Below are 11201 nucleotides of genomic sequence, written 5' to 3' on the forward strand. Positions count from 1 at the left end.
AAGGGGAAGAGGGCGAACTGCACACGTCGCGCCACCAGCTCGCTCTCCGACGGCTCCGCCACCCCGGCATCTTTGGCTGCCGCTTTTCCTTTGGTGGATTTGGACGCCATTGCGGCTGCGAGAAGCAGAGGGCAAGGGATGGCAGAAGCGTGTCGACGGTGGATGAAAGCAGGGGCCTCGAGAAGGAAGAAAGGGGGCGGCGGTTTCAAGATTGGGGGAGGCGTGGACCGCCTCCTTTCCCATTAACTGCGATATGATGCATGCATGCAGACGCTATCCCACGCATGCCTCCCATGTCATGCACGCTCCCCCATGACGCGCGTCCAACGCGGGTCAGGGGGAAGCGCAGCAGACAGAACAGCTATCACGGTAAAATCCGCCCCAACTGCCCGTGCACTGTTCTCGGCCTGGCCCAACAACGTGCTGCGCTTATATATGGCCTAGGCCCGGGGGATCCTGTCGGTGTACAAAAGTAGGGGCTCTGCTTTTGACCCCTTTACTTGAGCACGGGCAGTCAGAGCCACCCACTGCGGCCACGCATAACAGGGCAGGGAAGGGAAGCCGGAGAGAAGCCGAAGGCACAAGACAAACAAAGCAACGACAAGGACCAAGGCCACAAAGATCGGATGGATGAAGCAGGTTTCCCCAACAAGGACCCTTGTCGGGGCAGCCTCAGCGGCCCCGGAAAGACCCTTGCCAGGGCAGCTCGCCCACACCAGCTAAGCTAGCCACCTTTGAGCCCACCAACGCTAGACAAACGCATTGGGACAGGGCTCGGGAGGCACCTCCGTGGTGGCATGCAGATCTTCGTGATGACAAAGAATAGTCAAGATCAAATGAGGATAGGAAGGCAACAATCCTCGGCAGGGTTCTTACCGAGGAAGCCCACGAGACCACCGGCAAGGTCCTTGCTGGGGATGACGGCGTGCCGCGGCAAGACCCTTGCCAGGCCACCCGGCAAGGCCCTCGCCAAGCACGCTAGCAGGGCCACTGCCAGGCCCACGCCAGCCAAGTCTCCGCCGCCGTTCGCATGCAGCTGTTGACCCAACCAGCTGGCCAGGCACCTGCGTGGCAACATGCAGCCCTTCGTGGAGGCTCCACCGCTGCGCCACCTCAGCTGCTTGCCTGCCAACATGGCACCGCTTGCATCGCTAGCCAGGGCGCGTGTCGAAGCAAGGAGGAGCGGTGACGGACGGGACGGGCCTCGCTCCCGTCCTTGATAAAGTGAAGGGACACCTAAGCCTCGCATTAAATGCGCTTTGTCCTATAACACCAATGATAAGCTCACAACACTGTAGGCCTTTCCACCTCCTGTGTGCCCCTGTGGCAGCCCCTTTTGCCTATAAAAGGAGGCCCATGGCTTACAGGAAGAGGATTCAGCTCTTTCGAACCTGGCAACACCCACAGCTAGTTCAACAGCTCAAGAACACTAAATACATCCACCAAAGCAGGATCGTAGGGTTTTAGCATCTTTGCAGCCCGAACCTGGGTAAATCCCCTCTGTGCTGTCTACTAGTCCTGCTTTTCTCACGATCCCGCACCCTGCAACCGTAGTAGGGATTCTAGTGATCCCAAAGGTGTCGTTTCCCACCGACAACCGGATAATTGATCTTTCATGACAAGATTCAACAAAGCAGCATTAATTTCACAAGATTCAATATCGGTACGAGGAGCAATCGGAGTGCTAAGGAAATCATTATAGTTGGTATTGGAAAAGTCACACAATTTAGTATTATCTTGAGCCATCATGACAAGCAATCCAACACACAAGCACACAAGAGGCAAGCGAAAAAGAGGTGAATGGGAAAGAGAGGGTGAATAAAACGGCAAGGGTGAAGTGGGGGATAGGAAAACGAGAGGCAAATGGCAAATAATGTAATGCGAGGGAGAAGAGTTTGTGATGGGTACTTGGTATGTCTTGAGTTGAGCATAGACCTCTCCGGCAACGGCGCCAGAAATCCTTCTTGCTACCTGTTGAGCACTGCGTTGGTTTTCCCTTGAAGAGGAAAGGGTGATGCAGCAAAGTAGCGTAAGTATTTCCCTCAGTTTTTGAGAACCAAGGTATCAATCCAGTAGGAGGCTACACGCAAGTCCCTCGTACCTACACAAACAAATAAGAACCTCGCAACCAACGCGATAAAGGGTTGTCAATCCCTTCATGGCCACTTGCAAAGGTGAGATATGATAGAGATAATAATAAGATAAATATTTTTGGTATTTTTACGATGTAGATTGGAAAGTAAAGATTGCAAAATAAATTAGATCGGAAACTTATATGATGGAAAATAGACTCAGGGGCCATAGGTTTCACTAGTGGCTTCTCTCAAGATAGCATAAGTATTACGGTGGGTGAACAAATTACTGCCGAGCAATTGATAGAAAAGTGCATAGTTATGAGAATATATAGGCATGATCATGTATATAGGCATCACTTCCGCGACAAGTAGATTGAAACGCTTCTGCATCTACTACTATTACTCCACACATCGACCGCTATCTAGCATGCATCTAGAGTATTAAGTTCATAAGAACAGAGTAACGCATTAGGCAAGATGACATGATGTAGAGGGATAAACTCAAGCAATATGATATAAACCCCATCTTTTTATCCTAGATGGCAAAAATACAATACGTGCCTTGTTGCCCCTGCTGTCACTGGGAAAGGACACCGCAAGATTGAACCCAAAGCTAAGCACTTCTCCCATTGCAAGAAAGATCAATCTAGTTGGCCAAACCAAACTGATAATTCAAAGAGACTTGCAAAGATAACCAATCATACATCAAAGAATTCAGAGGAGATTCAAATATTTCTCATAGATAAACTTGATCATAAACCCACAATTCATCGGATCTCGACAAACACACCGCAAAAAGAGTTACATCAAATAGATCTCCAAGAAGATCGAGGAGAACTTTGTATTGAGATCCAAAGAGAGAGAAGAAGCCATCTAGCTAATAAATATGGACCTGAAGGTCTGTGGTAAACTACTCACACTTCGTCGGAGAGGCTATGGTGTTGATGTAGAAGCCCTCCGTGATCGATTCCTCCTCCGATGGAGCGCCGAAACAGGCTCCAAGGTGGGATCTCACGGGTACAGAAGGTTGTGGCGATGGAAATAGGGTTTCGTGGTGCTCCTGGATGTTTTCAGGGTATGTAGATATATATAGGCGAAGGAAGTCGGTCAGGGGAGCCACGAGGGGCCCAAGAGGGTGGGGGGCGTGCCCACCCCCCTAGGGCGCGCCTCCCTGCCTCGTGGCTTCCTCGTGTGTTTCTTAACGTCCACTCCAAGTCTCCTGAATTGCGCTTGTTCTAAAAATAACTCTCCTGAAGATTTCATTCCGTTTGGACTCCGTTTGATATTCCTTTTCTGTGAAACACTGAAATAGGCAAGAAAATAGCATTTGGGCTGGGCCTCCGGTTAATAGGTTAGTCCCAAAAATGATATAAAAGTGTATAGTAAAGTCCATTAAACATCCAAAATAGGTAATATAATAGCATGGAACAATCAAAAGTTATAGATACGTTTGAGACGTATCAGTCATCCCTTCTACGATGGCGTTTACTGCAGATATGGTTCCCATCACGAGGTATGTTCCTTTTTGGTCTGACTGTTTGCCAAAGATCCTGCATGTTGATCCTGCTCCTGTGCTACTGTTTCGGCACTGCCATGATAAAGCAGTAATGTTATTATTTTGCACCTTAATCTAGTGGCACTATTAATTTGAGGCAATGTTTTGGCACCGCTAGTGCCACTGTTTTTTATATATCGAAAGAGGGGGTTCCCTTCGATTTCATTAAATAAATCCAACCGTAGAGAACCATTATCCGACAACATCTCAGTGTAAACGGGCAGTTATGCAACTACTACTAGAACGGACTGAGTACTAGCAGGAGACAAGTTCGCCACATAAGCTAGGCAGGTAGGGGGACGTAGCACCAGCTCGACCAAGTTTGGATTACAACCCAGATGCTACCACAGAAACATCAGGGGGAAGATAGGGACTGAAAGAGCCAGCTTCAGCATCCCAGTCTAAGCACCCCCGGCCTTCGTCCTTGCGACGCACAGTACACCTCGTTTGGCACCTGCTCGACCCTAGTGTCACTGATAAAATGAAGTAATAATACAGTCAAAATAGAGTGAGTGTCCTCTCTATCATTTCATTTCCAATGTAGATAAAGAAAGTGCTTCTCTTTGTTAATGTATGTTTCATCAACTAGTCCCATTGTTAATGTATAAGCGTTTCTGCAAACTGGGGTGCTTAATTTTAGTTGATCTGCACAAAAATAGAGATTTGAATGTCTCAAGGCCCCTCCTTGTACTACCGTTGTACATTGATGTTCATCACTGGCAGAAGGTGTATCTGGGAGACTTGGGACGATTTCCAGTATGAGGTGTACATATGAGGCGTCGCAGGGCCCATCTCGCCCTCGCAGCATGGCATACTATGATACTATCAAAATATTTTATTCTATTTATTTTGTGTGTTTCATCAACTAGTGCCACTATAATGTAATCACGCTTTTTCATTATCTGTGCAAACAGGGTTATTCAGCTGCATTTTGGTGGAACTGCACAAATGTACGGATTGAACCAGCATATATGCTGAGTGCGAGGGGTGCCAAGTAAAAATTACCGACACCAACCATGCTCCATGCACGCATTGGCATCCACCACCACCAGTGTTATGTGTGGCGCTCTCTATGGACGGATCTTTCTTGGCAGCGAATCCTCTAACTGTACTAGTGTAGCTTATATTGGAAGTTTTCTAGAGTACTCTTTTCTGAAAGAAGCACCAATCTATTTTTCTTTATTTGTACACAGTGTCACAACTTTGACCCAAAGGTCCAGAGCTATTTTAGGGTGATTGGCATAGTACTTGAAGACTGATTGTAAGCATGATTTTCATTAGCTGTCACACTGATTGTAAGCATGAGCAGGTGGAATATTAGGTTAGTGCGAAGCTTACCTTAAACCCTACCGCCGCCGTTGAAACGAGGTGAGCGTCGAGGGAACCGTGGAGAATGGCGGGGAAGCAACGTCGCGCCATCCGTCCTCCTCTTGCGGTGGGAGAACGAATACTCCTGTGGCTCTGGCTGGCTCTGCACCCTCACGAACGGCACACTCTACTCGATCGATTCATTATCCTCTAGGTGCTCGACCTTCGACCTGTACGCCCACCACCTCCGCATGACTTTTGCCTCGGGAGAATCTGTCTGCTCCATCGCCCAGAGGAGATACTCGATGGACTCGAAGGACTGTGGCGTGACTGTCGCCGAGGAGTACATGTACATCGCCGCCCTCATCGCCGCCGTCTCGCTCTTTCGCATACATTGCCACATGGCCCTCACCGTCCTCGAAATCTCCCACTCATTGTCAAACCAAGTAAGGATCTCCTTCAACCTAGCTAACTTTGCCTGGTCACCGCTGGCCATCTGCCTGATTCACTGCTGCATCCTCTCTATAGATGTCCTTCTGAGTGGTCCGGTCCTAGCTTTGGAAGATGGGAGGAGATACGATGGTCTTGCAATAGAGAAGAGGGAGAGGCGAGACGGTGGTTTTGGAATGGAGATGATGGAGAGGAGAGGAGGTGGTTTTGCAATGGAGAAGAGGGAGAGGAGCATGCGACAGCGATTTAGGATTGGACGAGAGGGCCGGCGCGCTGTGACTGGATCAAAATCAAAATCAATTTACCCTTCAATTAAGAAAGTGACCCCACATTAACTAGTCTCCCTTTTATTCTGGGTCATAATTGACCATGATTTTCACAAATAAAATATATGTTATATGTTGTAAAAATAATATAATTTGAAAGTACATTCAGATACGAACCAAATGGTACAATTTTTGGTGACATGCATTCACATTTCGCTTGTCAAATACAGTACGTGGTCAAACTTTGACCCAAAATATGCAAAACAAAAAATACTTCCAAGACCAGCGCCGCTCTTCCGCTCTTCTCCTCTTAAACCACCACCGCTCCTTTCCTCTTCCATTTCAAAACCACCGCCCCTCCTCTCATGTTCCAATCCAAAACCAACATTGCTCCTCTCCCGTTCTAATCCAAAACCAGTGCTGCTCCTCTCCTCTTCCATTCAAAAACCACCGTCGGCGAGTGAAGGTGCTGTGGAGAAGTAGATCGATGGAGGAGTACAACCAATACGTGAGGATCGCAGACGGCGACCCTGTGAAGCTAGCTAGGATGTTGGAGATACGGTCTTGGTTTGACAACAAGGACCAACTAGAGGCGATGGCAACATCCATGGCCAAATATCTGCAACAGAGCAAAAAGGCGGCAATACTCCCAGAGGGAGTCGACCGGGAGTACATAGAGCTGCTCCTCTGGGCCATGGAGCAAACAGATTCACCAAATCCGATCGCGAGGGAGCGGTGGTGGGAGTATCGATACCAGATGGAGCATCCACCAGAGATTGAAGGATCGAGCATCTACAGGGTGCCATTTGTGAGGGTGTCGTGCCAGAGCGAGCCGGTGGAGTCTTCGTCGACCGAATCCAACTGCAAGAGGAGAAAAGCAGTTGGCCCGACGATGCTTCCCCGCCATCCTCTCCCTCGCCATTCACATCATCTCACGGGCTGGTTGTCTGCCACCGAGGAATAGGAGGAGACTGCCCCCCAGCCCAATAGTCGGGCAGGTTGTGAATTGTCAGGAGGAGCTTAGGGTTATCAGTATTTGCAGGTTGTGAATTGTGTTTTGTGTTGTGTATTTTGAGAGTACTTTCAGATATGAATGTCTTTTGAATTTCAGATTTGTAGTATTGAGCATATGAAGTATTTTATGAATTCTAGAGATCTATTTTTAGCACTTAAAAAAATGTAGTTTCATAGGAGTATAAAAGTGCAGACGATGTGATTCTCAGAGAAGAAACTGCAAGTTTCAGTTTCAGATAAGAAACTGCAACTTTCAGAAGCAGAGCATTTATATTAACACGGCCTTTTCAAACAGGGTTAATAGCATGTTGGAAGTTTTATTCATGGTCGAAAATGGAACTACCAGCCAGTTAACATCATGCTGATCACCATTCATGCATAACACATCTTCATATGATGCACAGTCAAAAAGATATGCTATTTTTAAAATGCCCACACAATGTCGAGTGTGCGAAAAACAGAGAAAACGAGGGACAAAGTTTTGGCAAGTGTTGGTCGTAGTGTGCGTAGATGACAATGGGGACCCACATGTCAATAAAGGCAGAGGCAAAAAATTTGGAGATATTTTCCCTGCACAGGTGGAATCGAACCTGGCCGGAACAGCTGTCGGGTAGTGTCACTTGGCCACTAGGCTAGTTCAGTAGTTTCATTACTAATAAGGCACTTCCTTAGGTGGTCGGATCTCCTCATGCGCCTTTGTGCGCTCGCCGCGACCCCGCTGTCTGCTGTTGTGAACATGCTGAACAAATGAGAGGAATCTGGAGAGGACTGTACGTAGAGAGGCGGACAGTCGGGACCCACCAGGTCTATGGTCGTACGCAAGCAAGTGCCTCATCGAAAAAATACTTCCTCCTAACGCTATACTGACGTTGGGGCCCACGGGTTTGTCAACATAGTTATATTTTTTTATGTGCTTCAACGTAGTTACTATAGGAGAAAAATTCACAATGAAGCCAGGGAGCTAGCAGGTATCATTTATTATCACTAGGGCAACAAGTATCAGCTGGGTTTTGGGCTGCCCCGTCTAGGCTTTCTTTTTTAACATGCGCAGCCCACGACATGTCGGTTTGTATTTTCTTGAGGGCCGTCATGTATCGACCGGCCTATGGACCTCCCATCCGAGGTTTTATTTCTTCTGAAACATCGGCAACCCAATTTATGTATTTTTTTGAAGAAAACGCAGAGGTCTGTTCTATTTTTCTATATAAGAATAGGGACTCATGGTCCAACTTATGTTTCCCTTCTAACTATATTATATACATTTAAATTATTTTATATGTTACTATACATTATTGTTATTGTCATTATATATTTAACAGATACTTACATATGTAAGAAAATAATATCCCACATTTTATTAACTTATAAAAATAATTTCTTAACAATAAAATCCTGGATTTTTTTTGGCAACGAAAATCCTGGTGATTGTGTACAAAAGCTTGATAAGATTTAAGGACCAATGTAATAATAAATCACTTATTATCTTAATATATTTTTAACAAAATGCTCAGCCCCTGTTTATTTTTTGATAACATTGCTGGCCCAACCCATCATTATAATTAGAATCAGCCCAGCAAAATCGTGTATTTCGAGAAAGCGCAAATGGCATGTAATGTTTTAGGAAAAAAATACGGGATAATTGATTTTATGCCCCTAGTTGGGTCACGCTCGGCAGGTTTACCCCTAGTTTCCGAAAATACTTGTTCCTGCCCAAACCACTTTGCTCCTCTTATGCTTTTGCCCTTTGACCGTTTGACCATCACTTTGAAAATTTCATAAAAACTTCATACTAACTCAGAAAAATTCAAATAAGATATCAAAATATTCAGAAAAGCATCACCTATATGTGCATGTCATTTGCATTCATGAAAAAAGTGTTGGCCAGTCCCAATCTTAGTTTTAGCTCATATGATCTTAGCATGAACAATAAAACCAAAAAAATTCTAAAAATTCTAAAAAAATGGTGGCAAACTTTGACTAATGTTTTGAGTGCTTGCCAAGTTTTGTAAGGGAATGACATTCGTGGAAGTCATGAAAAAAAACAAAAATCAATGCTTCAAAATTTCATTTTTTCACCATGGCTTCCACGAATGCCATTCCCTTATGAAACTTGGCAAGCACTCAAAACATTGGTCAAAGTTTGCCACCAATTTTTTATAGAATTTTTATTTTTTTTATATTTTACTATTCATGCTAAGATCATATGAGCTAAAACTAAGATGGGGACTGGCCAACACTTTTTTCATGAATGCAAATGACATGCACATATAGGTGATGCTTTTATGAACATTTTGATATCTTATTTGAATTTCTCTGAGTTAGTATGAAGTTTTTATGAAGTTTTCAAAGTTATGGTCAAACAGTCAAAGGGCAAAATCATAAGAGGAGCAAAGTGGTTTGGGCAGGAACAAGTGTTTTCGGAAACTAGGGGTAAACCTACCGAGTGGGACACAACTAAGGGCACCAAATTAATTATCCCAAAAATAAATAGGCCACATGGATGCTACATTATTTGTTCGCCCAGCCCAGCTAATGGACTATAATTCAAAAAAAAGATCAAATTGACTGTAAATTCTACTCCGCAAAAAAAGACTATAAATTCTGAAAAAATGGGTTGAATACGTGCCACATTTTTGGAGGCTGGAATGTGGGCCAATAGGTCGAAGCCAACTTAGTCGTTGTCAACTTCATCCAACCCCCCCCCCCCAACAACGCTCACTATTCATCAAGGGAAGGAGGCAGCAGGGTTCGATCGGCTTCAGTTAGCAGTAGTAGCAAACGAATTGCTCGACCGCGCGGGTTCAGTAACGCGTAGCCTGCAGTGCAATCGCTCGGGTTCAGTTAGGAGACGCCTCGCTCGGGTTCAGTTAGAGCCCAACGCCTCGCACCTACACGCGTACGGTACGAGAGAAACGCGCATCGCTTGGCCCCCGACCACCCACCGTAACCGGGAACTCCCCGATATTTTCCTCGCCCTCTCTTCTACCACTGTTTTTTCCGTCATTGACGGCCCAAAGAATGTCAGCAGCTGCGTCTCCGGCCCGCCCAGGACGAAAAGCTCATTTTCTATCATGATTTTTTGTCATAGAAGTAGGAACCCACCACATCTATGATGATATCGGATTTTGTCACAATTATCGTCATAGAAGTGTCATAAGTATGACAGAAAAAAATTCGTTCGGCCCAAAATGTCACGGATGTGTCTTTTTTTGTAGTGTGCCTACTCCACCGATGCAGCAGACCCGCTGCCCAGCACCTCTCCCTCCTCACCGATGTCTCCTTCCCCTACCCCTATAGCGTGTGGTGGCACACACGGCTGGCGAGCAAGATGTTAGTGATGCCAATTGCAGACATCACCTGATGGAGGGGCTCTGGCAGGAGGGCGGCGAAGTCTGAACCGGAGCCGGGGGCTCCGGCTTGGGATTCTCTTGGAATAGCAACAGCGGTTGGTGTCCGAGGGAACGAGAGAAGAAGGGCGTCGATGAGGGGTTCGATGGTGGTCAAGTGCTCTATGCAATCTGTTATTGCTCTCATTGTTAATCTACCTAGGCAGGGTGCATATGCAAAGCTCTAGATGCTCACGCTCTAGATGCCCTGGGCACCTTTTTCTGTAGAGCTAAGTATGAACTTACAATTTTTCTTACTGCAAAAAGAAAATTATTTCTTCTACAAATTATTGAAGAGTATTGAGTGTGAAGCCTCATTCAGTCTCAAAGTCTGGTAGCTTGTCAACAATCTAGCAGCTTCCTTGTGCATTTGCGTTATGCTTTCATGACAAAGGAGTTAATGCTTGATTTTGAGATCTAACTACTACTTTATGCAATTAGGCAAAACAAGAATTAAAGTTTTTGTATTTATCCCACTATTACTCAATTAGGCAGAACATGATTAAAGTTACTTTATTTATCCCACTATTACTTAAGTTATGCTTAGATTTTAATGGATTATAAGTTGGGACATCTAAAGGATACAAACATCCATGAAAATGCTCTCCTTGATTTTGCTCCTTAGCCCTCGAAAAAAATGTTTGAAGACTGGTCATGGATTAGAGGTCCATGGTAAGGACTACCATAGAGAAACGTACATCGTAATAGTACCACAAAGAAACGTACATGATGGAGAAGGTGTGCTAATACTTAGGTGTAGAGATGTCTGCGTCAACCTGCACCCATACATCAGTTGAAGTTAAGGAATGAGGACACCAATATATGGTTCGATGGGACTGTAGCAGCATCTGCAGGTGAAACGACCAACATTTTTTTATGCATAAGAAACACACAGCAAGAAGATGCAATGTGGTTGAGAAAAAAAATGCTATAACTTAAAATTCTTTTGGGGTAGAATCAGAAAGAAGATTTAAGGTGGTTAGTTCAAACATTTGAACCATGGCTTTAGTGGTCAAATTTGTGACTTTTAGAGCAGATACAAATGCATTATGAATTTCATATTATAGTTGTTATTTTCATGTTAACATGTCATAGAATTCATAAGGTGATGTCTAAGTATTTCCCATGCAAGGAGGTAATGGCTTAG

Source organism: Triticum dicoccoides, chromosome 4B (genome assembly GCF_002162155.2).
Source record: "Triticum dicoccoides isolate Atlit2015 ecotype Zavitan chromosome 4B, WEW_v2.0, whole genome shotgun sequence".
Taxonomy (NCBI): domain Eukaryota; kingdom Viridiplantae; phylum Streptophyta; class Magnoliopsida; order Poales; family Poaceae; genus Triticum; species Triticum dicoccoides.